This window comes from Gossypium hirsutum, chromosome A10 (assembly GCF_007990345.1).
Source record: "Gossypium hirsutum isolate 1008001.06 chromosome A10, Gossypium_hirsutum_v2.1, whole genome shotgun sequence".
NCBI lineage: Eukaryota > Viridiplantae > Streptophyta > Magnoliopsida > Malvales > Malvaceae > Gossypium > Gossypium hirsutum.
In genome coordinates, this window is record NC_053433.1 from 20,876,762 (window position 1) to 20,892,288 (window position 15,527).

General features: G+C 38.1%; 2 non-coding genes across 2 annotated transcripts; one reads left to right on the plus strand and one right to left on the minus strand.

Annotated features, from left to right (window-relative positions):
- Positions 1-3,719: 3,719 nt before the first annotated feature.
- Positions 3,720-3,826, minus strand: LOC121208724 (small nucleolar RNA R71). Its single transcript, XR_005903853.1, has one exon. It is a non-coding gene; the product is annotated as a small nucleolar RNA R71 (small nucleolar RNA).
- Positions 3,827-14,848: 11,022 nt separating this feature from the next.
- On the plus strand, positions 14,849-14,955 carry LOC121209155 (small nucleolar RNA R71). The gene has a single exon (XR_005904272.1). It is a non-coding gene; the product is annotated as a small nucleolar RNA R71 (small nucleolar RNA).
- Positions 14,956-15,527: the final 572 nt, after the last annotated feature.

Consider the following 15,527-nt stretch of genomic DNA (forward strand, 5'->3'; position numbering starts at 1 on the left):
TTCTTCTTCAATTAGTTGTGGTGTGTTGCTAGTGTTTCGTCAGTTCGGTAAGTTTGGTTTTTAATAAAGTTAAGTGATTTCCTTGGAGATTGTTTAAGAGGGATTTTGGTTACTGTTTAGGGAATATTCTAGGGTCTGTAGATCATTAATTAAGCTCTTAACAGCGAAGAATCACCGTTATTCGTTGGAGGTAAGTAGATCTCTCATTTCGGGATTTGCCTATTCTTAATAATCTGACTTAAGAGACTGATCTTGGGTTCGCTATGATCCATTTTAGGCTTTAGTGTGCTCGTGGTTGGATTAGCACTGAAAACGAACTAGGTTTGTACTCTGATTACGCAAAAAACAAGTTTCGGTGAAAGCTGAAAAGTGGCATGTTGATGCTACACGGGCGTGTGGTCTGCTCGTGTGGTAGCCTACATCGCAAGAAGTGGGTATTTCACTGACGAACAAGGCCGTGCGCGCACCACACAGGCACGAAGGACACCAGCGTGTGGTGGCTTGTAGCCTGTGTGCGAGGCACGAGCTCAGACAAATGGGCTATGTAGGCCACACACACATGTGGGCCCACATGGGTAAACCACAGGGACATATGGGAATCTGGGCCAGGCTGTGTGATCCACACGAGCAAGGACAATTTGGTCAGTGTGACCCATACTGGAGTGTGGGCCCACACGGGCAAGACACATGGGCGTGTGAACCCCTTTAATCTGAAATGTTCTGTAAGGTTTCACGGGTCACCCAAGTCGACTGTGACCTGTAGTAGGGTCGATAAGCCTTAACTAGACTCTTAATTCTATGATGTATGTGTTCGCATGATATACTTAGCATGATTATCTGATATGTTCTGTAAATAAATGTATGATCTGTTTGTCTACATTACAGTATACCATACTTGCATGATGCATTGCATCGGGGCGGGTTTGACGAAGTGAAGAGAGTATCTGAAGGGCTTCATAAGCCCGTTATCTGGTAGCTAAGCTGCATACTTATGATAAGAGTCGCGATACGGTTCCTTATGGTGTGTAGGGTTGGATGGGTCGATTATATCCGCATATATGGTGTGCAAGGATGGGTGGGTCGATTTTATCCCTGCATGGTGTGATGGGTTGGACGGAGATGGTGTGCAGGGTTGGTGGGCATGATATTTCTGATGTCTGATCTGTTATGCATATGATATCTGTATGGATAAGGCCAAATAACTATATTCTGTTATCTGTTTGTATGCATGCTGTTTGTGGGGATGTACACACTGAGTTTGCAAAAACTCACCCCTTTATTTATTTTGTTTGTCAGGTAATCCTCAGCAGTAGATGGACTAGTGTGACGGAGGGCTCGATGATGGCCACTAGTAGACATTCACGGATTTTTGAGTAACACTTTGTTTTGTCTACTTTATTTAAATATATGTTTTGGGAATTTAAATTGTTAAATTATTGATTTATGAATTAATGATGTTTTAGCTTCCGCGTTAGTAAAATGTTTTCACTTAATGTTTGGAATAGAGATTTCACGACTTAAGTAAAGATAACAAACTGGACAATTTTAAACTTGCTAAGGTTTTTTTCTAAAAGCACTCACATGTGACACCGCCAGATTCGACCATAACGTCTAGGCCGGTGATAAACGCCAAATTATACATGTTTTTACCCCAAATACTTAGCATATTTATAGATGTTTACTATTAGATTTGTGGATTTTGGTGCTCTTAATCCGGTTATTTCATGTTTTGTACTCAGGAGAGCACCAAAAGTCAAAAGGAGCCAAAAACGAGCTAAAAAGGGACAAAACAGACCAAATCGAGAAGACCACATGGCCTAAGCCTTGCCACACGGGCATCTCACATGCCTGTGGCCTTCAGGGGTGTCGACCAAGGTTTTCACGATTCACACGGCTTGGCCATTGAGCCCACACAGACGTGCCAATTTAATGGATCGCACACGACCGTGGCACACGGGCATGTCCCTTTTTCAAGGAGTTGTATTCTACACGGAAAAAGGATACTTAGGGGGGAAGAAAGCAATCAAAAGCCTATATAAACACCCTAAGTAGATACCTAGAAGGGGGGTCGCTCTCCAGAACTTTTCTGAAACACAGAACCACGCGCCGGGAATTACTTGAAGGAAGCCAGACGATCCATCTCAAAAGCCGGAGCTACTCTAAGACTGAAGATCTTTCTCAGAATTCCTTTAGGAGTTTTAGAGTTATCTTTATGTTTTACTATTTTCATACTTTTGAGATGTACTCTTATTTTACTATGAACTAAACCCTTTAGATACCTAAGGGGGATAAAACCTATGATGGATCTTGTTATTATTATTTGAACTGTATGATAAATACTTGATTTGTTCTTAATTATGTGTTTTTAATGCTTGAGTTAATATTCGGGGTATTAATTCATGATTTGATGTGCTTATGCAGAGGAGGAATAGACCCTGCATAAGAGTAGATTCGACATAATTAAGCGGAGTTGATCGGGTGCATAGAAATAGGGTTCCTAATATGGGAGTCCATAGATCGAGTTAATGCAACCCTAAAGTGTTAATTAGAGAAAAGTCTCGCTTATTCAATCTAGGGGTTAGACATTATTAGTCTTGAATAGGGAGAATAACATAGGTTAGGGTGTCTCACAGATCAAGTCAAGTGAATAAATCGTCCAGTTCAGAGTCAGATAGCAAGTGAAATCTAGGTGGATTCCTCCTTGGGTGTCGTCTTTATTAATTGCTTCTCTTCAAGTCTTTTTCCAAATTCTCTCTTCGCTTTAATTAAATTAGTTAATTAGTTTCAATAATTAGGTTAATAAACAAACCCTTTTATTTCTAGGTTAGATAATAAAAAAGATAGTTATTACTAGTACTTTTGGTTCCCTTGGGTACGATATCCTGGTCTTGCCATTACTATACTATTGTTCGATAGGTGCGCTTGCCTTTTCGTCGTGATAATAGTTAGTCTAGGTTTGATCTTCATAAATATTTATTACTTGTTACAAATCACTGCGATCAAGTTTTTAGCGCCGTTGCTGGGGAACTAAAATATTAGGAACACTAAATTTTTATTACTTTAGCCATTTATTTTTCTTGCAATTTAATTTAATTTAATTATTTATTAATTTACTTATTCTTTTTCTTGACAGGTTTTTATAGTTTATGACTAGAAGAAACCCGTCAAGACCCTTACTTTTTTATGAAGAAATCGATCGAACAGTTCGTAGAAATTAAAGAGAAATAAGGCATAGTTTATGATACACAGAAAACGATCAAGAAGACAATACTCAACCTTCAACTGACGAGATGGCTGAAAACCAATACAATCAGCTGCCTCCTGTAATTGCAGCTAATCAAAACCATGCTCCACGTACTATGTATGACTATGCTAAACCTTCTTTAACAGGAACTGAATCAAGTATAGTTAGACCTACTATTGCTGCTAATAATTTTGAAATAAAACCTAACACTATTCAGATGATACAACAGTTTGTTCAGTTTGATGGTTTTCAGGATGAAGATCCCAACACTCACTTAGCAAATTTCCTGGAATTTTGCGACACTTTCAAAATTAATGGCGTTTCTGATGATGCCATTCGCCTTCGGTTATTTCCCTTTTCACTGAAAAATAAATCTAAACAGTGGTTGAACTCGTTACCACGAGGGTCTATCACTACTTGGGAGCAAATGACCGAGAAATTTTTACTAAAATATTTTTCGCCGACTAAAACGGCTAAGTTGCGTAATGATATCTCTTCTTTTGTGTAGATGGACTTAGACACACTTTACGATGCATGGGAGAGATACAAGGATCTATTGAGAAGGTGCCCTCACCATGGGTTACCGCTATGGCTGCAAGTTCAAACGTTCTACAATGGTGTGAATCCATCGACAAGACAGATGATTAACGCTGCTGCTAGCGGAACTATGAACAATAAAACACCTGAAGATTCCTACGAATTCATAGAGGAGATGTCACTGAACAACTATCAGTGGCAAGTCATGAGGACTAAGCCAAAAAAAACAGTCGACATTTATAACATCGATTCAGTCACCATGCTCTCTAATCAGGTAGAACTCCTCAATAAAAAAGATTGATAGTTTTCTTGATTCTACGCAGGTACATCCAGTAATGAGGTGTGACTCAAACGGAGGAGGTGTGAATACAGAAGACCAACCCTTCAATCATACAATTGAAGAAGAGCAAGTCAACTATATGGGTAACAATAACTTTCGATCTCAAAATAACCCATATAGTAATACTTATAATGCAGGTTGGAGGAACCACCCAAATTTCTCCTGGGGTGGTCAAGGGAATCAAAAGCCACAAAATCTCCAGGGTTTTCAACAACCACCTTATCAACAAGAGAAGAAGTCGAACCTTGAAGAGATGCTCTTTAAATTCATCTCGGTGTCAGAAACCTTTTTTTAAAATACCGAGACTACACTTAAGAATCAACAAGCATTGATCCAAGGACTCGAAACTCAGATAGGCCAGCTGTCCAAACTAATCTTCGAAAAACCACAAGGTAGCCTACCAAGTAATACTGAACCTAATCTGAGGGAACACCTCAATGCAATTAGTACCCAAGATACAGAAGAATTCATTGCACCCGAACCAGAATCACAGCAAAACAACGCCATGAACAAAGGTCGAGAAGAGGTAAACAATGATGATCCCAAACAGGTAAGTAGGAATCACGAACCTCGCGTTCCATATCCTAAAGTGATGACGAAAGATAGAACAGAAGAACAATTTAGTAAGTTTGTCAAACTCTTAAAGAAATTACATATTAACTTACCCTTTATTGAAGTTCTTTCGTAGATGCCCAACTCAGCAAAATTCTTAATAGAACTTCTGAGCAAAAAAAAGAAATTAGACACTACATTGCATGTGGAGCTCAATGCAGTCTGCTCAGCTATTCTGAAGAAAAAGCTACCTAACAAATTGCAAGATCCAGGGAGTTTTACAATTCCTTGCTTAATTTGTAGTTTATCTGTGAATAATGCTTTAGCTGATCCAGAGGCAAGTATAAATGTTATGCCATATAAGATGTTTAAACGACTAGGTCTCGGTAAACCCAAACAAACTAGGATGAGCATACAATTGGCTAACAAAACAATTAGATTTCCTAAGGGTATTATTGAAGACGTTCTCGTTAAGATTAATAAATTTATTTACCCAGTAGACTTTGTCGTCTTAGACATGGATGAGGATAACGAGGTACCTTTAATTTTAGGACGACCCTTTTTAGCAACTGCCAGAACCATTATTAATGTAGGCACAGGGGAGCTAACGCTTCGTGCAGGTGATGACGCAGTAACATTCCAAGCACGCGATTTAGTCAAAACCCCTAAGAATCAGGATAATGCTATAAAACCATTGATGATAAAACTAATATTCAACTGTCTTTTCAGGAACCTTCTCGAACCAAGACAACTGAGACAGTGCGCTACTGTCATGAAGAGAACAAAGACGTCAATGAAGAACGAAGGCTACGGATAGAGGAGCCAGACGAATGGCGAGAATACAAACCGAGAACACATGATAAACCAAAATTACGCGAAAACAAGCCTGATACCTCTCCTAATCAATTTAAGGTCGGCGATACAGTCTTATTAGATGCCATTGATCCTCACATTGTCACTACCATACCAAATGAGGAAATCCCTCTTATGGTACTTAGTATTTTTCCATTCGGTACAGTGGAGGTGAGTCATCCTAAGTTTGGCACTTTTAAGGTAAACAACAATTGTTTAAAACCTTATTTTAAGATTGACAGTAGGAATGAGGAGTATAAACTCCTCGAACCACCATGATCATTCGACAAAAAGGTAAGTCGAGCTTAGACTATAAATAAGCGCTTCTCGGAAGGCAACCCGAGCACTAACATTATTAATTCCTTTAAAAATTTGGTATTCAGCTCTTGACCAACTAAATAGAAATCTTGAATACAGGTGTTTCCACAGAGACATGGCCAATCACACGGGCGTGCTTAAGGTCGTGTGAAAATAGGGCAAGGATTTTCCCAAACACGGGCCACGATAAAATGCCACGGCCGTGCGATATAGTCGTGGTCAAGCCTGCCAAAACAACACGGGTGTTCGACACGCCTGTGTGGAATACCCATGGTTGAAACTGATAAACTAGCACGGGCGTGTTGGTAGTCAGGAAATTCTTGAAGAAAGAGATCATATATCGGTATGCAATGCCAAAAAGGATCATATCTGACAATGCATTGAATTTGAACAATAGTACGATAGCGAAGGTTTGTAGTCAATTCAAGATCAAACACCACAACTCATCACCATATTGCCTAAAAATGTGCAGTGGAGGCAGCCAATAAGAACATTAAGAAGATCGTAGGGAAAATGGCTGGGTCTTATAAAGATTGGCATGAGAAGTTACCATTCGTTCTCTATGCTTATCAGACGTCTGTCAAAACCTCTACCGGGGTAACACTTTTCTCATTGGTTTACAGAATGGAGGCAGTTTTGCCTATTGAAGTTAAGATTTCTTCTCTTCAAGTTTTTTTAGAGTCGAAGTTAGATGAAGCAAAATAGATCCAATCTCGATATGATCAGCTGAACTTGATCGAAGAAAATAGGCTAAGGGCTATCCGTCATGGTCAAATTTACCAAAAATGAATAATGCGAGCTTATGAAAAAAAGGTTCGTCCTAGAGAATTCCATGAGAGGGACTTGGTATCGAAAAAGACCCTTCCCATACAAAAAGACTTCAAAAAAAAAGTGGATGCCAAAATGGGAAGGACCTTATGTGGTAGAAGGCCTTTTTTGAAGGAGCTTTGATTTTGACCGAGATGGATGGAAAAAATTTGCCTAATTCTATGAATTCAGGTTCGGTCAAAAAATACTTCATCTAAATAAAAAAAAAGGGAGAGGCCAAGGTGAAAACTAGCAAAGGGCACATTTAGACCAAAGGGGTTTTGAGTTGAAAACCCAAGAAAGGGCAATTCAAATGTTGATTGAAGATGGGGCATGTGGTAGTCTTGTCCTCTCTGAATTAACAAGAAGGGGGGATGCTACATCTTGAGGCATCAAAAAAGTATTCTAGGTCTTCTAAACACATATCAAGTTCAAAAGGTCCTCGAAGAGTTTGTGTAGAGAAGCTCATGTTACGATATCTAGGGCACCTATTTTCATCTTATTCATTTTGTATTTAAGAAAATTTGCTATCTTGATTAATCTATTCATTTCGAGCTTTTCTCTCAATAAATTTCAACCTTGACCATCACGATATTTTTCAAGCATTTTTCATTGAAATAACGATTAATGGACTAGTAATATTTAAACTAAAGGTTTTTTGCATATTACTCTGAAAGGCTTCTAAATAGTACAATGACCTAAAACAGGACCACTAGTTAGAACTAACCAAATCTAAGAGTTGGAAAGGTTTGGGAATGAATAGTTATGGTTATATCCTCGAGTTTTCTATTAAAGATACCAGCTGAACAAGAAGACAGAGTAATGCGTCAGTGATGAAACCTTGATGAACAATGAGCAATGTCAACCTAAGCATTTAAAAAGGGACCATTCTCAAAAAATGACATTCTGCATTCATGCAAATATTATTCATATACATCTAGTTAGGAGCATTTGATTCATTTTGATCATGACATCCTAATTGTTTGGCATAAATAAGCTCATCAAATAGATTCTACTGGTCATGTTCCCCAGAAAATGGTGTAACAGATTAGAGAAACCATAAATCCTATACCCCTGAAGTTGCAGTGGGATAGATCGAAGTTATCATGGAAAGTCTTATCTCTCTGAAGTTGTAGTGGAGCAGATTAAAGCCAAAAATCCTATACCCCTGAAGTTATAGTAGGACAAATCGAAGTTATCATGGTGAATCTTATCTCCCTGAAGTAGCAGTGGAGTAGATTAAAGCCATAAATTCTATACCCCTAAAGTTGCAATGGGACAGATAGAAGTTATCATGGTGAATCTCATATCTCTGAAGTTGCAGTGGAGAAGATTAAAGCCACAAATCCCATACCTCTGAAGTTGCAGTGGTACAGATTGAAGTTATCATGTATCTCTCCCCAAAAAAGTATGTTTTTTTTACCACCGCACAAAGAAAATATTTTGTTGCGAATGAACAAGATATTGAGGAATTGTCCATACGTAAAATCATAATTATTGATACGGGCGGCAAATCTTATCTCTCTGAAGTTGCAGTAGAGCTGATTAAAGCCACAAGTCTTATACCTCTGAAGTTGTAGTAGGTTGGATTAAATCTACTGTGGCGAATCTTATCTCCCTAAAGTTGTAGTAGAGCAGATTGAAGCGACAAATCCTATACCTCTAAAGTTGCAGTGGGTAGGATTAAATCTATCGTAGCAAGTCTTATTTCCCAAAAGTGCAGTGAAATAGATTAAAGCTACAAGTTACAAATCTTATCTTCTTGAAGTTGCAGTGGAGCAGATTGAAGTTAGCAAATCTTATCTATCTAAAGTTGCAATAGAACAGATTAAAGCTACAAACCTTATCTCCCTAAAGTTACAGTGAAGCAGGTTAAAGATAACAAATCTTATCTTCTTGAAGTTGCAGTGGAGCAGATTGAAGTTAGCGAATCTTATCTTTCTGAAGTTGTAGTAGAACATATTAAAGCTACAAACCTTATCTCCCTAAAGTTGTAATGGAACATGTTAAAGATAAAAACTCTCATCTCCTTGAAGTTAAAATGGAGCAGACTAAAGATACGAATCTTATTTCTCTAAAGTTGCGGTAGAATAGATTACAGCTATGAATCTTTTCTTCCTATAGTTGCAATGGAGTAGATTGAAGACAACAAATGTTATCTCTCTGAAGTTGCAGTGGCGCAGATTGAAGATAACAAATCTTATCTCTCTGAAATTACAGTAGAGTAGATTAAAGCTATAAATCTCAACTCTCTTGCAGTAGGTTAGAATAAAGTTACTTGAAGAAGAAAAGCTCCAAAAAAGTCGAGATTCAGGGAGATCAGATAAAATTGGTCTGAGACCGGACAAAATTGTTCCTTCTTAAAAGTCTTTACTCCATTCTCGTTACACGTCAATGAACAAAGAGGAGAAGCTATAGAAGCCCAATTTTGCCCGGACCTAAACCAAAATAAAAATTAACAATGCCAAAGTCCAATTACATGCCAAGCCCAAATTTACAAGGCCCAAACATTCCAAAACTAAAAAAAAAACCTAAAGGCCTAATGGCCCAACAACCTAAACTCATTTTCAGAAACCCTAGACCCTCTTTGCGCTGCACCCCTTGTCAGCATGCTCACGCCCCGAGGTCTACCACCACCTCCATTGACCTCGCCAATGCCTGCAAAAAAGGACAAAGAAAGAAGACAGAAAAGCAAAGAATAGCAGCAGAAATATAAGCAAAAAGAAATGATAAACAGTGTAATATTGGCTATAAAGGCCCTGGCTTGTAACGTTTACAACGAAGAGATACCCAAAAAAAAGAGAAAAACACAAAAAGAAATCAAGTTCAAAAAATTTTTTTTTTTTCATTCTTTCGAATCAAGTTCAAAGAAGAAGAGTGATTCTTTTGGTTTTTGTTTTCTTTTTTTTCGAAAATAAGTAATAAAAATAAAAAAGGAGGTTTTCTTACCAGTCTTCGTCGAAGGAGAGAAGAAACCAAAAGGTTTCCTAACCAAAGATCCAATTTTTACTAGCTTTTTCAACGATTTTCACCCCAAAATGCGGTTCCTAAAAGAAAGGGGATCAAAAGGGTATTTTCGGGCTTATTTAAAGAAATTAATATTGTTAGTGCTCGGGTTGCCTCCCGAGAAGCGCTTATTTATAGTCTAAGCTCGACTTACCTCTCCATTGAATGGTCATGGTGGTTTGAGGAGTTTATACTCTTCATTCCAGCTATCATTCTCATCAAAATAAGGTTTCAAACGGGTGTGGTTTACCTTAAAAGTGCCGAAGTTGGGATGACTTACCTCGACTGTACTGAATGGGAAAATGCTAAGTACTGTAAGAGGGATTTCTTCATTCAGTGTGGAAGTGACAATGTGAGGATCTGCGGCATCTAATAAGACTTTTTCTCCAACCTTAAGTTGATGTGGGAAGGTGTTGAGCTAGTTCTGGCGTAGTTTTGGTTTATCGTGTTTTCTCGGTTTATGCGTCTGCCATTCATCTAGCTCCTCGATTTGTAGCCTTCGATCTTCATGAACAGGTCCTCTGCTACTTCTTGAGAATGACTCATGTGCTTCCTTCAGACTCATTTCCTGCAAAGTAGGTTGTACCATATTGTCAGTTTTAGTAGAATGGTTTAAACGATCACCTTTAATTTTTGATGTGTTGCCAGAATTGTGAGCTTGAAGGGTGATTGTTTCGTCTCCCACACGGAGTGTGAGTTCACCTGTGCCAACATCAATAATCGTTTTAGTAGTTGCTAAAAAGGGTCTTCCTAAAATCAAAGGAGTGTCGCTATTCTCCTATATGTCTAGAACAATGAAGTCAACGGGAAATATAAATTTATCGATTTTAACTAGCACATCTTCAATAATACCCCTAGGGAATCTTATAGTTTTGTCTGCTAATTGAATGCTCATCCTAGTCTGTTTGGGTTTCCCGAGACCTAATTGTTTGAACATTTTGTAGGGCATGATGTTAATACTAGCCCCTAAATAAGCTAATGCATTATTAACATCTAAACTACCAATTAAGCAATGAATCGTAAAACTCCCTGGATCTTTTAGTTTGTTGGGTAGTTTATTCTGGAGAATAGCTGAGCAAACTGCGTTTAGCTCCACATGCGATGCCTCGTCCAACTTCCGCTTATTTGCTAAAAGTTCCTTTAAAAAGTTCATTGCGTTTGGCATCTGCGATGGACCTTCAATAAATGGTAAGTTAATATGTAATTTTTTTAAGAGTTTAAAGAATTTACCAAGTTGTTCATCTGAGCAGTCTTTCCGAACATGGGGTTTATATTCGACATTCACTAATTTGTTTTTATTATGACCTACCTCACCTTGACCTCTGCCTACCACAGTTTCTTGTCTCAGTTCTGGCTCAGGCTCAACGACTCCTTCGTCATCTTGAATATTAATTGCATTGAGCTATTCTCTTGGGCTGGGTTGAGTATTACTTGGCAAGCTACCTTGTGGTCGTTTGGAGATTAGTTTGGACTGTAGCACCCCAAACCTGGCCCAGACGTTATGACCGGATCCGACATGCCACATCGAAGCGTTCAAAACATTTTATATTGTTGATCAGAAAAAAACTTACTTAGTGTTTTAAAAGGTAATTTCATTATAGGTTAAAGTGAATGGAAGTTGTGCACCAGGTAGGAAACCGGAAAAGAGGTGGTGAGTCCATCGGACTACTTAAGTACCAAGCTCCCTTCGGATCCAATCCTAGACATGCATACCGCCATTGCCACACCTTAACGTCATGGATATTTCTAGGAAACCGATTTGATTAAGTCATTTTTAGGAAAAGTGATTAATCTTGTAAAATACTTTCATTGCGGAAGCTTTGCTTGTTGTCGTGTTATTTTGAAATCAATTGTTGTTTTTGGAAACGCGCTCTAAAGCTATCCAATTTCAACAGTTAAATATAAGTAATACCTATCTTAATAATACATATTAAAACCATCAAAAATAATTAAGCTTTCTTATTACATTTAAAAACCCAAAACTTCAAACGCAAATAAAAGGATGTCCAGTTCACCAGAAGAAAATCAAACTTTCAGAACGGGTGGCCACTCCGAATTCCATCACAGCTCCAAGCCCACTATGGTTGGGGATTTCCTGTGTGGATGAAAATAAAAGGGGTGAGTTTGGGGAAACTCAGTTTGTAAGGAAAACCCATTCAAAGCCCAAGTCAGCTCAAGCCTATTGGGCCTAAGCCCATTTAGGTAACAGTGGTACTGGGCCAGAGCCCTTTTCAGATTACAATAAACTAGGCCTTAGCCCCTTATTCAGATAACAGTATGGCCCACAGGCCCATTTTAAAATACATGCAACATCAATGACATATGCAAGCCCATTTGGGGAGACTACTCAACCCACCAACCACTACACTCCACCTGTACCAGCCATACACTCCATGTGGGGATAGCTCAACCCACCCAGCCCAACACTCCACAGTTGCAGCCTTGCTGCTCAGTTAACAGTAAATTGAGGCAAAGCCTCCAATACGTGGACAAGCCACCTTCAGTACTTCCTCCGTCAATATCCCAGTCCCATGCATCAGATAATAACAACATGGCATGCAGTAAATAACAACAGTCAAACATGCATTTAGGTCAATTTAATCCTATGGGTATTTTGGTAATTTATCTCCTAGGGGTAAAACTGTAAATTTTTCACTTTTAAAGGTATTTCAGTAATTTATCTATTTTAGGGTTTTTCATGCATATTCCTACCTTTCACGTACTAATAGAATCACTACCGAGGGTTTTTACCGAATTGGGTCCGTTGGCCCATCATTCCAATTTTGGCCCATTAAGCCCAAAAATATCGAGGGCACAGAAATCATACACTTTGCAATCCAAATTTTACAGTTTACCAAAAACATTAATCGATTTACCTCACGAGCATTTGCACACTCGCAAATCTACAAAATACCGGTTTTCGGCATTTCGGCTTTTTGACTTTTGTCGATCCAGACTAAGAAAGAGGGTGTTAGTTACGCACCTGTTTGCGACGATATGCTGACGAGATCCACACACGAACCGCCTACAATTGGATTACTAGCATGTTAATCTAACTATTCAAATACAAACTACGTATTAACCCCTTACAATATTCGGCCAACCACACCTACAGATCATAGTAAGCTTATAAGAAATCAATAAGCAACTCATTAACAAATTTTTGTCAATGTTTACCACATAATCATAATTTCACTGTAAGCTGTCTTCCTGAGCAATAGTCACTAAATTATTTATAACTGGAGCTACGAAACTCCAAATCAAGTTCCGTTAATTTTCCATGAAAATAGACTCGTATATATTCTATCCATAAAATTTTCATAATTTTTGGTTTATCCAATCAATACCAGATTTTTCTCAAATTTTCCCATGTTTCACTGTTTGACTAATCTGACCACTCTTCGTTACAAATAAAATTTCTCATTGTACAGAATTCAAAATATGTTCTTGTTTATTTCATTAGAAACTAGACTCAATAAGCTTTAATTACATAATTTATTAAGCTTCTAATTCATCTCTCACAATTTATGGTTATTTTCCAAAGTCACGTTACTGCTGCTGTCCCAAGCAGATTTATTACCAAATCACTCTTTCATACACCTATCTTGCATGCATGTTATTTAAACATGTATATCACCAATCAATCATCACTATCTATGATTTTTACTTAAGCATAATCTCCATTTCATCATTTTAAAGCACAACATGTTAGCCGATTTTTCCCTTTAGCATCTAAGGCACATGCATGCTCATTTGTTTGGCTTAACTTCACATATCTTCCATTTTTCATCAAAAGAACATGAAACAACAACCATTTCCTTCATTTTAATTCATGACCAAATGCTCACAACACAACCAAAAATCAAAATATACTTCAAGAGTTAAGGTAGAATCAAGAAGAACTCATGAACCTCAAAATAGAAGCAAGGTACCAAGGACTTACCTTCAATTTTCCTCCTCCTAATGACCGAATACTCAAGAGCTTTCTCCTCTCCTTTCTCTTCTCTAACTTTCAACTATGATGAACAAAGATGGACAAAACTTTGTTCTTTTCACCCCTTTTTCTTTTAATAAAACTTCATATTTCATCCATTTAATTCTTTAATACAAAAGACATGAAATTCTTATCATGAAACATTTACCTAACCCATTATCATGAAACATTTACCTAACCCGTTATCATGGAACATTTACCTAACCTATTATCAATTTGTACCATAAATTATGGATATCAAGTGCACATTTTGTCTACAACAACATGATGGCTGGCCACTTCATGTAAAATCGGAGGTTTGTCATGCAAATCCTCCTATTTTGCACTCCTATTTATTTGGCCACTTCAATTTAACCTATAGCATTTTCAAACATTTTCACATAGGTCCTATTTTATAATTTCACTCCCTTTTTCTTATGGAACAAAAATTAACTAAAATTACCGGGTTCTATATTAAGCTTGGGCCTTCTAGAGGCCCACAAACATAATTAAACCTATGCCAACATTCACAGAATTCCCGAAAATTGGGGCGTTACATGGACAGCTAGCCTATCTAAGTTTTGAGCCCTTGGATCGATGCTTGTTAATTTTTAAGTGCTGTCTCGGTATTCTAAAAATGAGTTTCTGAAACCGGTATAAACTTTGAGAGCATCTCTTCAAGGTTCGGCTTCTTCTCTTGTTGGTAGGGTGGTTGTTGGTAGCCTGGAGGATGTTGTGGTCTTTGATTTCCCTGACCGCCCCACGAGAAATTGGGATGGTTCCTCCAACCTGCATTGTAAGTGTTACTATATGGGTTATTTTGGGATCTAGAGTTATTGTTACCCATATATTGGACTTGTTCCTCCTCTATGCTAGGGTTGAAAGGTTGATATTGTGTGCATGCTCCTCCTCTATTCGTCTCGCACCTCATTACTGGATGTACCTGAGTGGAACTAAGTAAACCATCAATCTTTTTATTTAGAGGTTCTACATGGTTTGACAGCATAGTAACCGAATCAACGTTATAAACGCATGATGTTTTAGTTGGCTTAGTCCTCATAACTTGCCACTGATAGTTATTCAGTGACATCTCTTCAATAAATTCGTAAGCGTTTTCAGGTGTTTTATTATTGATGGTTCCGTCAGCAACTGCGTCAACCATTTGTCAAGTCGAAGGATTCAGGCCATTATGGAATGTCTGAACCTGTAGCCAAGCGGTAACCCATAGTGAGGGCACCTTCTCAGTAAATCCTTGTATCTCTCCCATGCATCGTAAAGAGTTTCTAAGTCCATCTGCACAAATTAAGAGATATCATTACGTAATTTGGCCGTTTTAGCCGGCGAAAAATATTTTAATAGAAATTTTTCGGCCATTTGCTCCCAAGTAGTGATTGACCCTTATGGTAACGAGTTCAACCACTGTTTAGCTTTGTTCCTCAATGAAAAGGGAAACAACCGAAGACGTATGGCATCATCAGAAACGCCATTAATTATAAATGTATCGCAGAATTCCAGGAAATTTGCCAAGTGAGTGTTTGGATTCTCATCCTGCAAACCATCAAACTGAACAAATTGCTGTATCATTTGAATAGTATTAGGTTTTAGTTCAAAATAATTCACAGCAATAGTAGGCCTAACTATACTTGACTCAGTTCCTGTTAAAGAAGGTTTAGCATAATCATACATAGTTCATGGAGCAGGATTTTGATTAACCGCAATTGCAGGAGGTAGCTGATTGTCTTGGTTTTCAGCCATCTCTTCGGTTGGGGGTTGAGTATCGTTCTCTTGCTCGTTCTCTGTGTATCTTAAGCTCAGCCTTATTTCTCTTTGGTTTCTTTGAACTGTGCGATCGATTTCTTCGTCAAAAAGTAGTGGTCCTGAGGGGTTTCTTCTAGTCA